The sequence below is a fragment of the Bufo gargarizans genome, chromosome 1 (genome assembly GCF_014858855.1).
Source record: "Bufo gargarizans isolate SCDJY-AF-19 chromosome 1, ASM1485885v1, whole genome shotgun sequence".
In the NCBI taxonomy this organism is placed as follows: domain Eukaryota; kingdom Metazoa; phylum Chordata; class Amphibia; order Anura; family Bufonidae; genus Bufo; species Bufo gargarizans.
This window is the reverse complement of record NC_058080.1, coordinates 321,940,075-321,956,762: the sequence shown is the minus strand read 5'-3', so window position 1 is coordinate 321,956,762 and position 16,688 is coordinate 321,940,075.

Genomic DNA, 16,688 nt, shown 5'->3' with positions numbered 1-16,688 from the left:
TGCCCCCACGTGCCTCCATCTGCCCCCACGTGCCTCCATCTGCCCCCAAGTGCCTCCACTGGCCCCCAAGTGCCTCCATCTGTCCCCAAGTGCCTCCATCTGCCCCCACGTGCCTCCATCTGCCCCCACGTGCCTCCATCTGCCACCACGTGCCTCCATCTGCCCCCAAGTGCCTCCATCATCTGTCCCCAAGTGCCTCCACCATCTGCCCCCACGTGCCACCATCTGCCCCACGTGCCTCCATCTGCCCCCAAGTGCCTCCATCTGCCCCCAAGTGCCTCCACCATCTGCCCCCAAGTGCCTCCACCATCTGCCCCCAAAGTGCCTCCACCATCTGCCCCCAAAGTGCCTCCACCATCTGCCCCCAAAGTGCCTCCACCATCTGCCCCCAAAGTGCCTCCACCATCTGCCCCCAAAGTGCCTCCACCATCTGCCCCAAGTGCCATCACCATCTGCCCCCAAGTGCCTACATCAGACCACAAAGTGCCAACATCAGCCCCCAATCGTTGGTGGATTTAGTGGTGCGAGTAGAAATTAGACTTACCTATTATGAAATAGTCTCCCGGTCTTCAGATGTCCGTCCGCACACTCAGCTGCCTCACCCGAACTGTACGGACGGCCGCGCATGCGCGGCTCTATCTCGGACACGATGGATAGATTCTGCACATGCGCGCCTGCCCGAAAGAGCAAGCGACGTGCGCGTTCACAAGTTCTTCCACAGGGCGGCCGCAGGATCACAGACATTGCAGTGCGCAGGAGCGGCCCATGGATGCGGCAGGCGAGATGTGGGCGTATCCATGGGAAACGCAAATAAACAGAACAAAGAGAAAGAAAAAAATTTCATAAGAATGGTAGGATATTTTTAATAAAATGTATAGCAAGAAGTCTTCAGTGGAGGGAAAGGATTTAAATTAACACTGATCAATAAGATGATAATACCCCTTTAATCTTAGGTCGCCAACAGAACTGAGAGCACGAGTAGGGTGGTAGATGGAGATGAGGGAGGAGATATATGGAGGTGCAGCACTGTGGAGAGCTTTGTGGGTGAGGGTGAGAAGTTTGAACTGTATTCTGTGGTGGATGGGCAACCAGTGAAGTGAATGTCACAGGCTAGTAGCTTCAGTGTAGTGGTTGAATGGATAGATGAGCCTGGCTGCAGCATTTAGGACAGACTGAAGGGGGAGAGTTTAGTGAGAGGGAGACCTATTAGTAATGCGTTGCAGTAGTCAAGACGAGAATTAATCAAGGCAACCACAAGAGTTTTTGTTGTTTCCACCGTAAGAAAAGGGCAGATTCTGGCGATATTCTTGAGGTGAAGACGACAAGAGTGTGTAAGTGATTGAATATGGGGAACAAAGGAAAGATCAGAGTCAAATGTGGCCACAAGACAGCGGGCACAGGAGTTATGATAGTGCTGTAGACCGAAATTGAAATATCAAGTTGTTGTTAGAGACAGCTGCCAGCATAGGTGTGTGCAGCCTATTGCATTAGGGTGTGCACCCTAAAGCACAAACACACACCGCGCGCATGTGTATGTATGTATGTATATATATATATAAATATATATAGCCTTTATGCCATTAGCCCTGTTGTAGAAATATTAATAGTTGTAATCAGCTCGCATCAAAGTTTGTGTAAGGAAAAAGATAAATCCCCCCTCCATCAGCCGCAGTCAGAGAAAGACCCAGGTGCTACCATCTTGATTGAATTCTTGCTGAGCACTCCTCCCTGCCTTGCCCAGTCTGCATTCTTTTATTTACTAACAAAAGGTGTAAAAGGGACTGGCCCAAGACAAGGATGCAGGAAGTGATGACATACAGGAAGTGATGACATAGGAAGACAAGACACCATCATTTAGAATAATATAGCCAGCTAACAAACACATGTATACAATAATCTAACATTACCACTGGAGCGAACTTTATCCAGCCTTGCTCAGTGATCAATGCCAGATAAAGTTACTATGATCCTCCTGCATGTTTATTTACAGTACAGCGTCATTATCTCCAGCGGCTGTTCAGGCTCACTAGAGACAACAAACGCACGTTCCTTTACAGGACATACACGGGAAGATATCCACTCCAATGGTTTACCCTGACACTGAGAGACAAGATGACAATACACAATATATTATATACACATCCTAATAAAATTTCCACAACAGTCCCTCCTCTTTGTCATATGCTCCCCAGTGTCCCTTGACGAATCTCGATCTTCTTCTTTGAAAAAAAACAGTCTTGTCTACGAAAAGTCCTGAATCCATAAAACAAAACAGATGATGGAAAACAGAACGTCAATCTTGACACGTAGCTTCTTTTCTTCGGGAGGTGACTTAGGAGGTGGCGTTTCGCGTTGGTCGCCGGCTGGTTTGGGATCCTCTGCATCTGGTCCATGGTTTGGTCTTCAGGCGTCTTGTCTGTTCGGGCTTTGGTATATCAGTCGATTAGACATCAGGAACATCCCACTCCGGCGTATAGAAGGAATGGAAACAAAAAACATAAGTACATGTCTTATTTCCTTTCGCCCGGATCCAATGGAAAGCCAGTGAGCCCCAAGACCTCCCAAAGTTTTAAAAAGGATTCTGACTCTCACTAGTCATAGCTCCGCCCCTGCCCTGCTTCTGTCAGTATGGGTCTGACCCTTGTCAATGGTGTCTGCTAGCCTGGCATAACCGTATACCTTCCTCACAACTGGAGGATCTCACATCTACGGTCGCCTAGCTGCCCGGACACCCATACAGGATTAACAAGCGAGGAACAGGAGCCAGAGCTAATATTAATATCGTCTATTAACAAATGCCTCCTTGTAACAAATAAACAAAAGTGATACTCTGCATTCTTTGACTTAGTTGAGCAGCTTCTTGCAGTGACCGGTGTGGATCCAGTTGTCTCGTCCCTCGAACTTCAGAGAGGTTGGCGTCATCAGCAGCACCTGGAATGGCCCAAGATATCTTGGCTCTAGTCCCATCCTTGGATGTTTCTTTAGCACGACCCAGTCACATGGTTGACTAGAATGAACATCATCTCAAGGTTAGATGGAGAGATGACGGAGGGATATGAGAGAGAGATAGAGAAAGAGAAAAAGAAAAGCGCTTCTCTTGGACTCTACAGTCTTAGCGGGACGGGAGTACATGACAGTGTTAGTTCGCACTGTCTGGGACTTTTGAATATCCTGTTGCTGGAGATCGATGGATTTGTGCAGCCACAGTTCTGCTTTCTGGAGGGAACCATGGCTTTGGAGTCTAGTGGGGAATTTACAGACAAACTTGTTCCCAAACCAGACCTCAAAGGTCCCTTCTTTGGGGTTGGTCCACTCTGAACCTACAGTCCCTTGGTGCCAATCTTTGAGGGGCTTAACAACTCCTCCTCCATAGATGGATTTCATGTACTGCTTGGCTGTCCTATAGTCAGAAGTGATACCCTTCTGATCCCTAAATTTCCCTAAACCCATGCTCGAGCATAAAGTTTCCCGCGACCTACGCAAGGAATTTTCCCGCAACCTATGCAAGGAAATGTCCCGCGACCTACACCGGACAGCTGTTAATTCCCTTTGTTCTTCTCTGAGTTGCCCTAGGGATTCTGGCACCAACACACGGACTCCGTTCACCCTAGTTAGACCTCAGGAAAAGGATTAATCAGTGTGAGGAAAAGGGCTCTCGCCGACACACGGCGGCCTCTGAGTCTCCTAATGAGATATACCAGCCTCGGTTTTGGCTCTGAATAGTGACCTGACCACAGGATAGGGCTTCCAATTGATCTGGAGTGGAAAAAGGGGTGCACAGAAAACACACAATACGTTCTGTGGGGACGAGGGGTACACAGAGAACACACAGTACCTTCTGTTGGGACGAGGGGTTCACAGGAAACAAACACACAGTACTCCTGTGAGGAATGGGGTTACTCACACAGCTATTGGTATGCCCAGGTGATATAGATCACCTTGTCTCCTTAAGAAAATGCTCATCAACTCACTTTCCTTTGCAAATATGATTCTATATAGTCAAGCTGAACAGCACACAAAGCCCTTTTTACAGTGACTGATCAAAAACCTCTCGCTCAGCAGCAACCCTTGAATTCAGACAGTAGTTCCCACACAATATCATGAGACCCCCAGTACTCCTAACCAAATGTACAGAGAAAAGAGAGGGAGCGAGAGAGAAAAAGAAAGAAAATGAGAAAACCACCAATATATGAGAAAGGAAAAAATTAAAAATAGACTAAAAATAAAAATCGGTTGGTAAATAAGGAAAAACTTAAAAAAACTTCAATAAAAACCTAAAAAATAAAAATGAATTAGTAAAAGAAGAAAAATGTAAATGTAAATTAATCAAAGAAATACCCAAACAAAAATAGACAAAAATAACTGAAAAATAAAAAAGGAAAAAACACTTATTACATACATTGAGCTTCAGTAAAAAGTTTATTTTAACTTAAAACCCAAAACTCAGATGCAAAACCTAAAACCTTAGGAACACATACAATTGTATAGGACTGAATTAACAAATCAATGTCCTGGAGGGTTCCCCTGAAACCGTACAAGAGAAATTTTACCCACCCAGTAATTGAAATGTTAATTTGCCCAGCCCCAAACAACTGTCAGAACCTCCCAGGGAGCCAGTAGTGGGATGAGGAACCCACTGGCAGTAAGCAGCTGACAGCCCAGAACGCGGTACAAGTTTAGGGATAATCCAAGAGGGGTAGTCAATGTCCAATCCGGGTCGAGGCAGGCAGCGAAGGTTTAAGGCGGAAGACAGTCCTGGGGTCAGTAGCCGGGAAGGATACAAAGAAACAACAGGCAATAGAAGGATCTGCAGGGAGGCTAGGTGTTCACCATAAGGTGGAATAACTCAGCAATGAGCTAGAGCTCAGGCCAGGTCTTTATAGCCAGGGAAGGTAGGAACCACCCTCCCCAGAAACCAATGGCAGGCGAGGAAGGTGGAAGGTGTGTACTGGGAATCTCCCTCAGCAAGGCTCACACCTGACAGCCGGATAATGCAGGAACGCTATGCACCCGGAAATGTGCGAGCAGCCTGTGTACTGCGCACACGCCGCGCACCCGCACCTCGGGCACCAGGTGTTCTACCGAGCTGAAGGGGAACCCATGCCCTGCACCGTGCCCGTGGTCCCAGAGTAGGGGTAACACCCCCTGCTTCCTGACAGAGCCCCCCACCAAGCAGCGGCCTCCGGACGCGACCCTGGGAAGGCCTCTCGGGGTGAGCCCGATGGAATGCCCGCACCTTGGCGGCCGCATGGACATTCCCCAAGGGCTCCCAGGAACACTCCTCGGGACCGTACCCCCTCCAGTGGATGAGATACTCCAGGACCCCACGCCGGCGGCGGGAGTCCAGGATCTCCTGGACTTCATACTCATCATTGTTATTCACCTGGATGGGAGGTGGTGGAGCAGGTGCCCGGTCCGGGAACGGGTTGGCACGGTGTGGTTTCAACAAGGACACGTGGAATACCAGGTGGATTCCCAGGGAAGTAGGCAACTGGAGCTTGGCTGCAACGTTGTTGACCATACTCACGATCTCAAAGGGACCAAGGTAACGGGGTCCCAGTTTTCGGGAGGGACAGGACAGCTTGAGGTGCTGTGTGGAAAGCCACACCTTGTCCCCGTCTTTGTACCTGGGGAATTCTGTGCGTCTACGGTCTGCCTGCATCTTGTGCCGCTGCTGAGCAGCCTGGAGTTGTTGCGTTAGGGTCCGCCTCAGTTCTCGTAGGAGCCGGAGCCGTTGAGCCACTTCAGGCACCGGGACATCAAGGGGGAGATCCGGGAGAGTTGCGGGATGATAGCCATAGTTGGCATAGAATGGTGAGAGCCCGGTGGAGGAATGAAGCTGATTGTTGAAGGAAAATTCTGCAAAGGGGAGATGGCTCACCCAGTCGTCTTGTAGATGGGATGTGTAACAGCGAAGGAACTGCTCGAGGGTTTGGTTGGTCCTTTCGGTCTGCCCATTGGACTGGGGGTGATAGGCAGAAGACAGGCTGCGAGTGATATGAAGGCTACGGCAAAACTGGGTCCAAAAGCGGGAGGTGAATTGCGAGCCCCGGTCTGAGACGATGGAATCAGGGAGCCCGTGCAACCGGAACACGTGTTGGAGGAACAACTCTGAGGTTTGTTGGGCCGTCGGGAGACCGGAGGTCGGAATGAAGTGGGACATCTTGGTACATCTGTCCACCACCACATGATGGTGGTACAGGCTTGTGAAGGCGGTAAGTCCACAATGAAATCCATGGCTATGTTGCGCCATGGAAGGGTTGGCACTGGCAGAGGCTGTAATAACCCAACGGGTTTTGAGGTGGGACGTTTGTAGAGTGCGCACACGGAACAAGACTCTAAGAAGGAGCGTACGTCGGCTGCCAAAGAGGGCCACCAAAACTGACGTAGGATGCATTCCGTGGTGTAGCGCCTACCTCGGTGGCCTGCTGTGGGGTGGTCATGGTGATGCTGTAGTACAGGCAGTCGCTGGGAGACTGGGACATAGATCCACTGTTGGTGGTAACGAAGCCCCCGCTTCATTGGCAGATGGGCTGCCTCCTCTGGAGCTGGCGTGCTGGCCCGTCGGATCCTCTCGATCAAGGAGTATTGGGTGGCTAGAAAGTATGCGGCTGGCAGGATCGGTTCCGGAGGTGCAGGATCGGCCTCGGAGGAGCACATACGGGACAAGGCATCAGCCTTGCCGTTCTTGGATCCCGGTCGATAGGTAATCTGGAGGCGAAAACGGGAGAAAAAGAGAGCCCATCTGGCTTGTCAAGGACGCAGTCGCTTGGCACTGCGGAGATATTTGAGGTTGCGATGGTCGGTGTACACCACCACCGGGTTTTCGGCTCCTTCCAGCATTCCATTCCTTCCATTCCTCCAGGGCGTCCTTGATGGCGAGCAGCTCCCTCTCACCCACATCATAGTTGCGTTCGGCCCCGGTGAGTTTGCGGGAATAAAAGGCAACGGGATGGAGAAGCTGCTTCTCCCCTTGGACCTGGAAGAGAACAGCCCCGATAGCCCCCTCGGAGGCGTCGGTCTCCAGAAAAAATGGGCAAGAGGCGTCCGGTTGTACCAGTATAGGTGCCTGTGTGAACAGCCTCTTAAGGTGCTGGAATGCCTGTTGAACCTTCGGGGTCCATTCAAACAGGATGTTGCTCCTGGTCAGAGCAGTGATGGGAGCGCAGATCGCTGAAAAGTTCCGAATGAATCGGCGGTAAAAATTGGCAAAACCAATGAACTGCTGCACCATCCGCCGATTGCGGGGGACAGGCCAATTCTGGACGGCCTGGATCTTCCTGGGGTCCATCTACACTCGACCTGGGGATAGGATGTAGCCCAGGAACTCAATGGACGAGACTTCGAAGGTGCTTTTTTCAAGCTTGCCATATAGACTGTGGGTCCGCAGACGCTGGAGCACCGATTTGACATGCCGTTCGTGTTGTGGCAGTGATCTGGAGAAGACAAGGATATCGTCCAGATATACCACAACATGGGTATCCAACAGGTCACGGAAGACGTCATTGATGAAGCACTGAAATGTGGCAGGGGCGTTACAGAGCCCGAAGGGCATGACAAGGTACTCATAGTGCCCAAACCGTGAGCGGAATGCTGTCTTCCACTCATCCCCCTCCCTGACACGAATCAGATTGTAGGCCCCCCGGATGTCGATCTTGGTGAAGAAACGGGCATCCTTGACTCTGTCCAGCAAGTCGGGAATGAGAGGGAGTTGGTACCGGTTCTTCTTGGTGATGTCGTTCAGGGCCCGGTAATCGACACAGGGCCGGAGACCCCCATCTTTTTAACCCACAAAGAAGATGCCGGCCCCAACTGGAGAGGTCGAGGGACGGATGAACCCCTTCGCTAGGCTCTCCTCTATGTAGTCCTTCAGGGCCCTGGTCTCGGTTTCAGACAGATTGTACAAGCGCCCGTACGGCAGTGGGGCTCCAGGGAGCAGGTCAATGGGGCAATCATAGGGCCTGTGTGGCGGCAAGGCGTCTGCTCCTTTTTTTTCAAAAACGTCTGCATAGTCCCGATATTTGTCGGGTAGTCTGTGTTCAACGGTGCCCAGAACCGTAAGAGGGCTTAGAGCCGGAGACGCGTGAACAGAAGAACTGGAGGGGGGCGTGAAGGTGATGGAGCCAGAGGTCCAGTTAATCGTGGGGTTGTGTCTCCTAAGCCAGGGGATGCCTAGAATGACTGGAAACAAGGGGGAAGGCACGATGTCCCACACGATCTTCTCGGAATGGTAAAGGACGATGCGGAGGAACAAGGGATGGGATTCCATGGCGATAGGTCCCGTCTTTAGGGTGCTGCCATCCACCAGATGCAGCTGGGATGGGTTCTTCTTAGGGCGCAACGGGATGCCTAGTTGGGAAGCCAGATCCTTGTCCATAAAACAGCTGCTTGCGCCCGAATCAATGATGGCAGAGAGATCAATATTGTTGTTGCCCAGCTGCAGGGAAACAGGGATGGTGAGATGAGACGAGTTGTTATACATTGGTAGGTTAATGCATACCGTGGGTGTCTCCGGCCTACCTTCGGAAGGTTTGATGGGACAGTCCTTCAGGAAATGGCCCTGTTTTGCCCAGTATAAACACAGATGCAAGGTGTCACGACTGTGACTGATCCAGACAGGTCTGGGAGGAGAAGGTCGCAGCGACTTGCTACTCGCGATAGCTTGTGAGTTTGCTCTGTGGTTCAGGGTATGTCATCAGGGTTTTGCCTTGTGAACCTTTTTTCCTGACTGGGAGTTTGTAGGCATCCTTCTCAGGTGAGTCCTGTCTGCCACTCCCAGCTACTATATTAGTTTCAGTTTCACTTGCAGTCATTGCCAGATATAGTCCTTACTTCCAGTGTTATTCTGACCTTTGAAGGAGATCGTTTGACGGTATTGCTGTGGAGCTCTTGTCTGGCGTGGACTGTCGTTATTGGGATCACCTTCTCTGCTCGTGACTGGATAAGTCTATTCTCTGTTATAGATTGTTTGTTTGTTGCTGTCTTCCCCTGTTGTTCTCCTAGACATGAGTGATGGTGACTAGTGCTCCCATCTGCCTTTCCCCAGTCTAGTCTTGCTAGGGTGACTGAGGGTTTAGGCATCCTGCTCGCCGCACGGGTTCACACCCTGTCTAGGGTATCAGGGCAGACAGGTGCCAGCTTAGGGTTAGTCAGGGGTGGCCGTTCTATCTCCCATCCATAGATAAGGGTCCCCCTTCCCCTCCGTCTGGTACGACACGACTGCTGCTGAGATAGCGGTCGTGACACAAGGTTCTTCTCCTGGTTCTCTCCACCGTGGACAGGGGACCCCGAACAGCCCCGATCTGCATCGGCTCCTCCTGGTTACCGTCTGCCGCCACAGGAACAGGAAGCCTTAAGGGTTCCGACCGGCGCTCCGTTAGAGGCGGGGTCTGTTGTCGCTTCTGTCGTCTTTCCCGGAAGCGGCGATCCAGGTGGGTTACTGAGTCCATCAGGCCCCCCAAGGAGCCCGACACCCCAATGCGGGCGAGCTCTTCCTTGAGCTGCTCGGACAAACCGATGCGGAACTGGTCAATCAAGGCCACCTCGTTCAAGCCCGTATCCGGGGCTACCTCACGGAATTCCATGATGTAATCCTCCACTGGACGTCTGCCCTGGCGGAGGGTGCGCAAGGTACCCCTGGCAGTTGAAGAACGCAGGGAGTCATCATAAAGTCTTTGCATAGCTGCGGCAAAGGACTTCCAAGATGCCAGCACTGGGTCATCGGCTAGTAGGAGTTGGTGCGCCCAGGTCTGGGGAGGCCCTGAGAGCAAGGAAATTGCCATTCGTACCTTGACGAAGTCCGTGGCATATGTACGCGGCTTCAGGGAAAACAACAGCTCGCAGGAGATGATGAAGGAGCGGTACTTCCTCCGATCTCCTGAAAACCGCTCAGGGAGGCTGACTGACGGCTCGCTAGAGACCACTTCCAGGGTGCGCGCCGGCGTAGGGGGAGGCGAGGGTGGTAGCGCGGTGCGCTCTGCGATGCGCTGCTCCTGTGTGGCAACCCTCTGCAGCAGGTGCTCATGACTCGCTTGCATCTCCTGGAAGGCCTGCGTCATGAGGTTAAGTTGCTGGGTCATGGCCGTCATGGGATCCACTGCTTTTGCGGGTTCCATGGTGAAGGCTGAGTTATTCTGTCAGAACCTCACAGGGAGCCAGTAGTGGGATGAGGAACCCACTGGCAGTAAGCAGCTGACAGCCCAGAACGCGGTACAAGTTTAGGGATAATCCAAGAGGGGTAGTCAATGTCCAATCCGGGTCGAGGCAGGCAGCGAAGGTTCAAGGCGGAAGACAGTCCAGGGGTCAGTAGCTGGGAAGGATACAAAGAAACAACAGGCACTAGAAGGATCTGCAGGGAGGCTAGGTGTTCACCATAAGGTGGAATAACTCGGCAATGAGCCAGAGCTCAGGCCAGGTCTTTATAGCCAGGGAAGGTAGGAACCACCCTCCCCAGGAACCAATGGCAGGCGAGGAAGGTGGAAGGTGTGTACTGGGAATCTCCCTCAGCAAGGCTCACACCTGACAGCCGGATAATGCAGGAACGCTATGCACCCGGAAATGTGCGAGCAGCCTGTGTACTGCGCACACGCCGCGCACATGCACCTCGGGCACCAGGTGTTCTACCGAGCTGAAGGGGAACCCGTGCCCTGCGGCGTGCCCGTGGTCCCAGAGTAGGGGTAACACCCCCTGCTTCCTGACAACAGCTTCAGATTCATTTGACCAGAGAAGCAGGATTTAACATCACAAGGTCCCAAAACCGGTTTCTTTCACATTTTAACCGTCCATATTGTGATTTAAAATACGCTTCACTGATAAATGACCTTGGCTGTCCCTGGGTTCTCTGCCTTTGCAAAGAAGCATGTCTGGGACCATTACCCCACCTTGCTGAATAAACCACTTCACTTCTAGGTGTGGTTCTGGGGTACTTAACATACCTGTGTCTGTTGCCATTAGCAACGTAACAATATCGTGCAATGTGCCCGTATTCCCTGCATGCGAAACAAAGAATAGCTCGCCTCCCTGCACAAGGCGATTTGACTTGGCGCACAACATTAACCATCCTAGCATGACTAGATCCCACACTACTATCTGTATTAGGTCCACTTACCACGGACTCATCTGAGGAATCTTCTGGCCTTGTGTTAATACGTCCAACTCCAGGGTCGGACACATTGTCCATCTCCATACCTCAGTCGGTTCCACTATCTGAACCACAATCCTCAGACTTCTCCATGCTTACAGCCCATACATTGCCTCTAATCCCAGACACATTACTCTCCAATGGTCGTTTCGTCAGGCTTTCAGATAAACTTTCATTCTCCTTGCACAGCTCAGTATTACACCTCACAGTACATTCATAATTAGCGCTAGCTTCAGCTGCCTGCTGGACAAGAGTTCTCAATTTAACAATTTCCACTTTTAAATGTTCCACTTCTCCTTCCAAACTCAGCTTCAGCCTACAAGACTCCTGATATTTATCCGCTATCCACCCAGCAGCAAAAATCAGAGCATACTTGCCTTTCCTTTTGCACCATTTTTTTTGTACTGATCGGGTTTGCTACACAATTCTGGGCCTGCAGCCATGGATCAGTAGATCCCTGCATAGCCTGAAGAATGGCTGCCGCGTCCTTCAACTTTGCTACTTCTTTAAAAATACTTTCCATTGCACAAAAAACAAACACCACAATGGTTGTTACAAAACACACTAGTACCAATTTCTAGGAGTTGTCCCAATACTTTTGGCACAGAACCTTTCTACACTGTAGTACCCGTATTAATTATGCCAAACAAGTCTACAATTCAGTGTAACTGCCACAGATATACAAACATTAAGCAGAATCATCAACTATAGGACGATTTCACCACTAAACTGCCACTAATATTCAGACAATGATTCCTGTATCAGACTGGTCACTGCTCTATACCATAACCGTACACTCAACTGATATCCAGCACAAAACTTATCAAAACAAAATCAAACTGTACATAGAAAGGTTACAAAAAGACAAGATAACTATTCGACAAAACTAACATTTCAGGCAAAAACAATCAAATCGCTTTCCATAGCAAACTAACTAAGATGGCCGACAAACTTAAAGATGGCTGACAAGCATGGTAAAGATGGCCGACAAGCACATGGTCATACACACACTAAAATCAATTGCTGCCTCTATAAACCTCTATAAAATCACCTCTTGCAAAATCACAGTAACATAAAAGTTAAGTTACAAAAAAATACAATTCCCTGTACTGCTCATCATACAATCTCATCATACAATCAACTCAGATCCATCAAAAACTACACAATGGAAAAACACTTACCTTATCCCTACACCCCTTGATGAAGCAGACAACAACCACGTAGGATGTTTAAATAGATTTATTTTATTTTTTTGATACCAGCAGATTGGAGTACACAGATTTCAGTTCACAAAGAGCAAAACTTTCTCAAAAATGAGAGTAAGGAAAAGGATATTAGCCTTTTTTGCTTTTTGAAAATTAAATTGCGTCTCCTTTAACCACCTCCGGACCGCCTAACGCAGATGTGCGGTCCGGAGGTGGCAGCCCTGCGCACAGTCACGCATATATGCGTCATCTCGCGAGACGCGAGATTTCCTGTGAACGCGCGCACACAGGCGCGCGCGCTCACAGGAACGGAAGGTAAGCGAGTGGATCTCCAGCCTGCCAGCGGCGATCGCTCGCTGGCAGGCTGGAGATCCGAATTTTTTAACCCCTAACAGGTATATTAGACGCTGTTTTCATAACAGCGTCTAATATACCTCCTACCTGGTCCTCTGGTGGTCCCTTTTGTTAGGATCGACCACCAGAGGACTCAGGTAGGTCAGTACAGTCGCACCAAACACCACACTACACTACACTACACCCCACCCCCCGTCACTTATTAACCCCTTATAAACCCCTGATCACCCATGATCACCCCATATAAACTCCCTGATCACCCCCCTGTCATTGATCACCGCCCTGTCATTGATCACCCCCCTGTCAGGCTCCGTTCAGACGTCCGTATGATTTTTACGGATCCACGGATACATGGATCGGATCCGCAAAACGCATACGGACGTCTAAATGGAGCCTTACAGGGGGGTGATCAATGACAGGCGGGTGATCACCCATATACACTCCCTGATCACCCCCTGTCATTGATCACCCCCCTGTCATTGATCACCCCCCTGTAAGGCTCCATTCAGACATCCGCATGATTTTTACGGATCCATGGATACATGGATCGGATCCGCAAAACACATGCGGACGTCTGAATGGAGCCTTACAGGGGGTGATCAATGACAGGCGGGTGATCACCCATATACACTCCCTGATCACCCCCCTGTCATTGATCACCCCCCTGTAAGGCTCCTTTCAGACGTCCGCATGTGTTTTGTGGATCCGATCCATGTATCCATGGATCCGTAAAAATCATGTGGATGTCTGAATGGAGCCTTACAGGGGGGGTGATCAGTGACAGGGGGGTGATCACCCTGATCACCCTGATCACCTCCTGTCATTGATAACCCCCCTGTAAGGCTCCATTCAGACGTCCGCATGTGTTTTGTGGATCCGATCCATGTATCCATGGATCCGTAAAAAATCATGTGGATGTCTGAATGGAGCCTTACAGGGGGGGTGATCAGTGACAGGGGGGTGATCACCCTGATCACCCTGATCACCTCCTGTCATTGATAACCCCCCTGTAAGGCTCCATTCAGACGTCCGCATGTGTTTTGTGGATCCGATCTATGTATCCATGGATCCGTAAAAAATCATGCGGATGTCTGAATGGAGCCTTACAGGGGGGGTGATCAGGCTCCATTCAGACGTCCGCATGTGTTTTGTGGATCCGATCCATGTATCCATGGATCCGTAAAAATCATGCGGATGTCTGAATGGAGCCTTACAGGGGGGGTGATCAGTGACAGGGGGGTAATCACCCTGATCACCCTGATCACCCCCTGTCATTGATAACCCCCCTGTAAGGCTCCATTCAGACGTCCGCATGTGTTTTGTGGATCCGATCCATGTATCCATGGATCCGTAAAAAATCATGCGGATGTCTGAATGGAGCCTTACAGGGGGGGTGATCAGGCTCCATTCAGACGTCCGCATGTGTTTTGTGGATCCAATCCATGTATCCATGGATCCGTAAAAATCATGCGGATCTCTGAATTGAGACATACAGGGGGGGGGAGAAGTGACAGGGGGGTGATCACCCTGATCACCCTGATCACCCCCTGTCATTGATAACCCCCCTGTAAGGCTCCATTCAGACGTCCGCATGTGTTTTGTGGATCCTATCCATGTATCCATGGATCCGTAAAAAATCATGCGGATGTCTGAATGGAGCCTTACAGGGGGGGTGATCAGGCTCCATTCAGACGTCCGCATGTGTTTTGTGGATCCGATCAATGTATCCATGGATCCGTAAAAATCATGCGGATGTCTGAATGGAGCCTAACAGGGGGGGTGATCAGTGACAGGGGGGTGATCACCCTGATCACCCTGATCACCCCCTGTCATTGATAACCCCCCTGTAAGGCTTCATTCAGACGTCCGCATGTGTTTTGTGGATCCGATCCATGTATCCATGGATCCGTAAAAAATCATGCGGATGTCTGAATGGAGCCTTACAGGGGGGTGATCAGTGACAGGGGGGTGATCACCCTGATCACCCCCTGTCATTGATAACCCCCCTGTATGGCTCCATTCAGACGTCCGCATGTGTTTTGTGGATCCGATCCAGGTATCCATGGATCCGTAAAAAATCATGCGGATGTCTGAATGGAGCCTTACAGGGGGGGTGATCAGTGACAGGGGGGTGATCACCCTGATCACCCTGATCACCCCCTGTCATTGATAACCCCCCTGTAAGGCTCCATTCAGACGTCCGCATGTGTTTTGTGGATCCGATCCATGTATCCATGGATCCGTAAAAAATCATGCGGACATCTGAATGGAGCCTTACAGGGGGGGTGATCAGTGACAGGGGGGTGATCACCCTGATCACCCTGATCACCCCCTGTCATTGATAACCCCCCTGTAAGGCTCCATTAAGACGTCCGCATGTGTTTTGTGGATTCGATCCATGTATCCATGGATCCGTAAAAAATCATGCAGATGTCTGAATGGAGCCTTACAGGGGGGGTGATCAGTGACAGGGGGGTGATCACCCTGATCACCCCCTGTCATTGATAACCCCCCTGTAAGGCTCCATTCAGACGTCCGCATGTGTTTTGTGGATCCGATCCATGTATCCATGGATCCGTAAAAAATCATGCGGACATCTGAATGGAGCCTTACGGGGGGGTGATCAGTGACAGGGGGGTGATCACCCTGATCACCCTGATCACCCCCTGTCATTGATAACCCCCCTGTAAGGCTCCATTCAGACGTCCGCATGTGTTTTGTGGATCCGATCCATGTATCCATGGATCCGTAAAAAATCATGCGGACATCTGAATGGAGCCTTACAGGGGGGGTGATCAGTGACAGGGGGGTGATCACCCTGATCACCCTGATCACCCCCTGTCATTGATAACCCCCCTGTAAGGCTCCATTCAGACGTCCGCATGTGTTTTGTGGATCCGATCCATGTATCCATGGATCCGTAAAAAATCATGCGGACATCTGAATGGATCCTTACAGGGGGGGTGATCAGTGACAGGGGGGTGATCACCCTGATCACCCTGATCACCCCCTGTCATTGATAACCCCCCTGTAAGGCTCCATTCAGATGTCCGCATGTGTTTTGTGGATCCGATCCATGTATCCATGGATCCGTAAAAAATCATGCGGACATCTGAATGGAGCCTTACAGGGGGGGTGATCAGTGACAGGGGGTGATCACCCTGATCACCCCCTGTCATTGATAACCCCCCTGTAAGGCTCCATTCAGATGTCCGCATGTGTTTTGCGGATCCGATCCATGGATCCATAAAAATTATACGGACGTCTGAATGGAGCCTTACCAGGGGGGTGATCAATGACAGGGGGGTGATCCGGGAGTCTATATGGGTGATTACCCCCCTGTCATTGATCACCCCCCTGTCATTGATCACCCCCCTGTCATTGATCACCCCCCTTGTCATTGATCACCCCCCCTGTCATTGATCACCCCCCCTGTAAGGCTCCATTCAGATGTCCGCATGATTTTTTACGGATCCATGGATACATGGATCGGATCCACAAAACACATGCGGACGTCTGAATGGAGCCTTACAGGGGGGTTATCAATGACAGGGGGTGATCAGGGTGATCACCCCCCTGTCACTGATCACCCCCCCTGTAAGGCTCCATTCAGATGTCCGCATGATTTTTTACGGATCCATGGATACATGGAGCGGATCCACAAAACACATGCGGACGTCTGAATGGAGCCTTACAGGGGGGTGATCAGTGACAGGGGGGTGATCAGGGAGTCTATATGGGTGATCACCCCCCTGTCATTGATCACCCCCCCCTGTAAGGCTCCATTCAGACATTTTTTTTGGCACAAGTTAGCGGAAATTTTTTGTTTGTTTTTGTTTGTTTTTTCTTACTAAGTCTCATATTCTACTAACTTGTGTCAAAAAATAAAATCTCCCATGAACTCACCATACCCCTCACGGAATCCAAATGCGTAAACATTTTTAGACATTTATATTCCAGACTTCTTCTCACGCTTTAGGGCCCCTAAA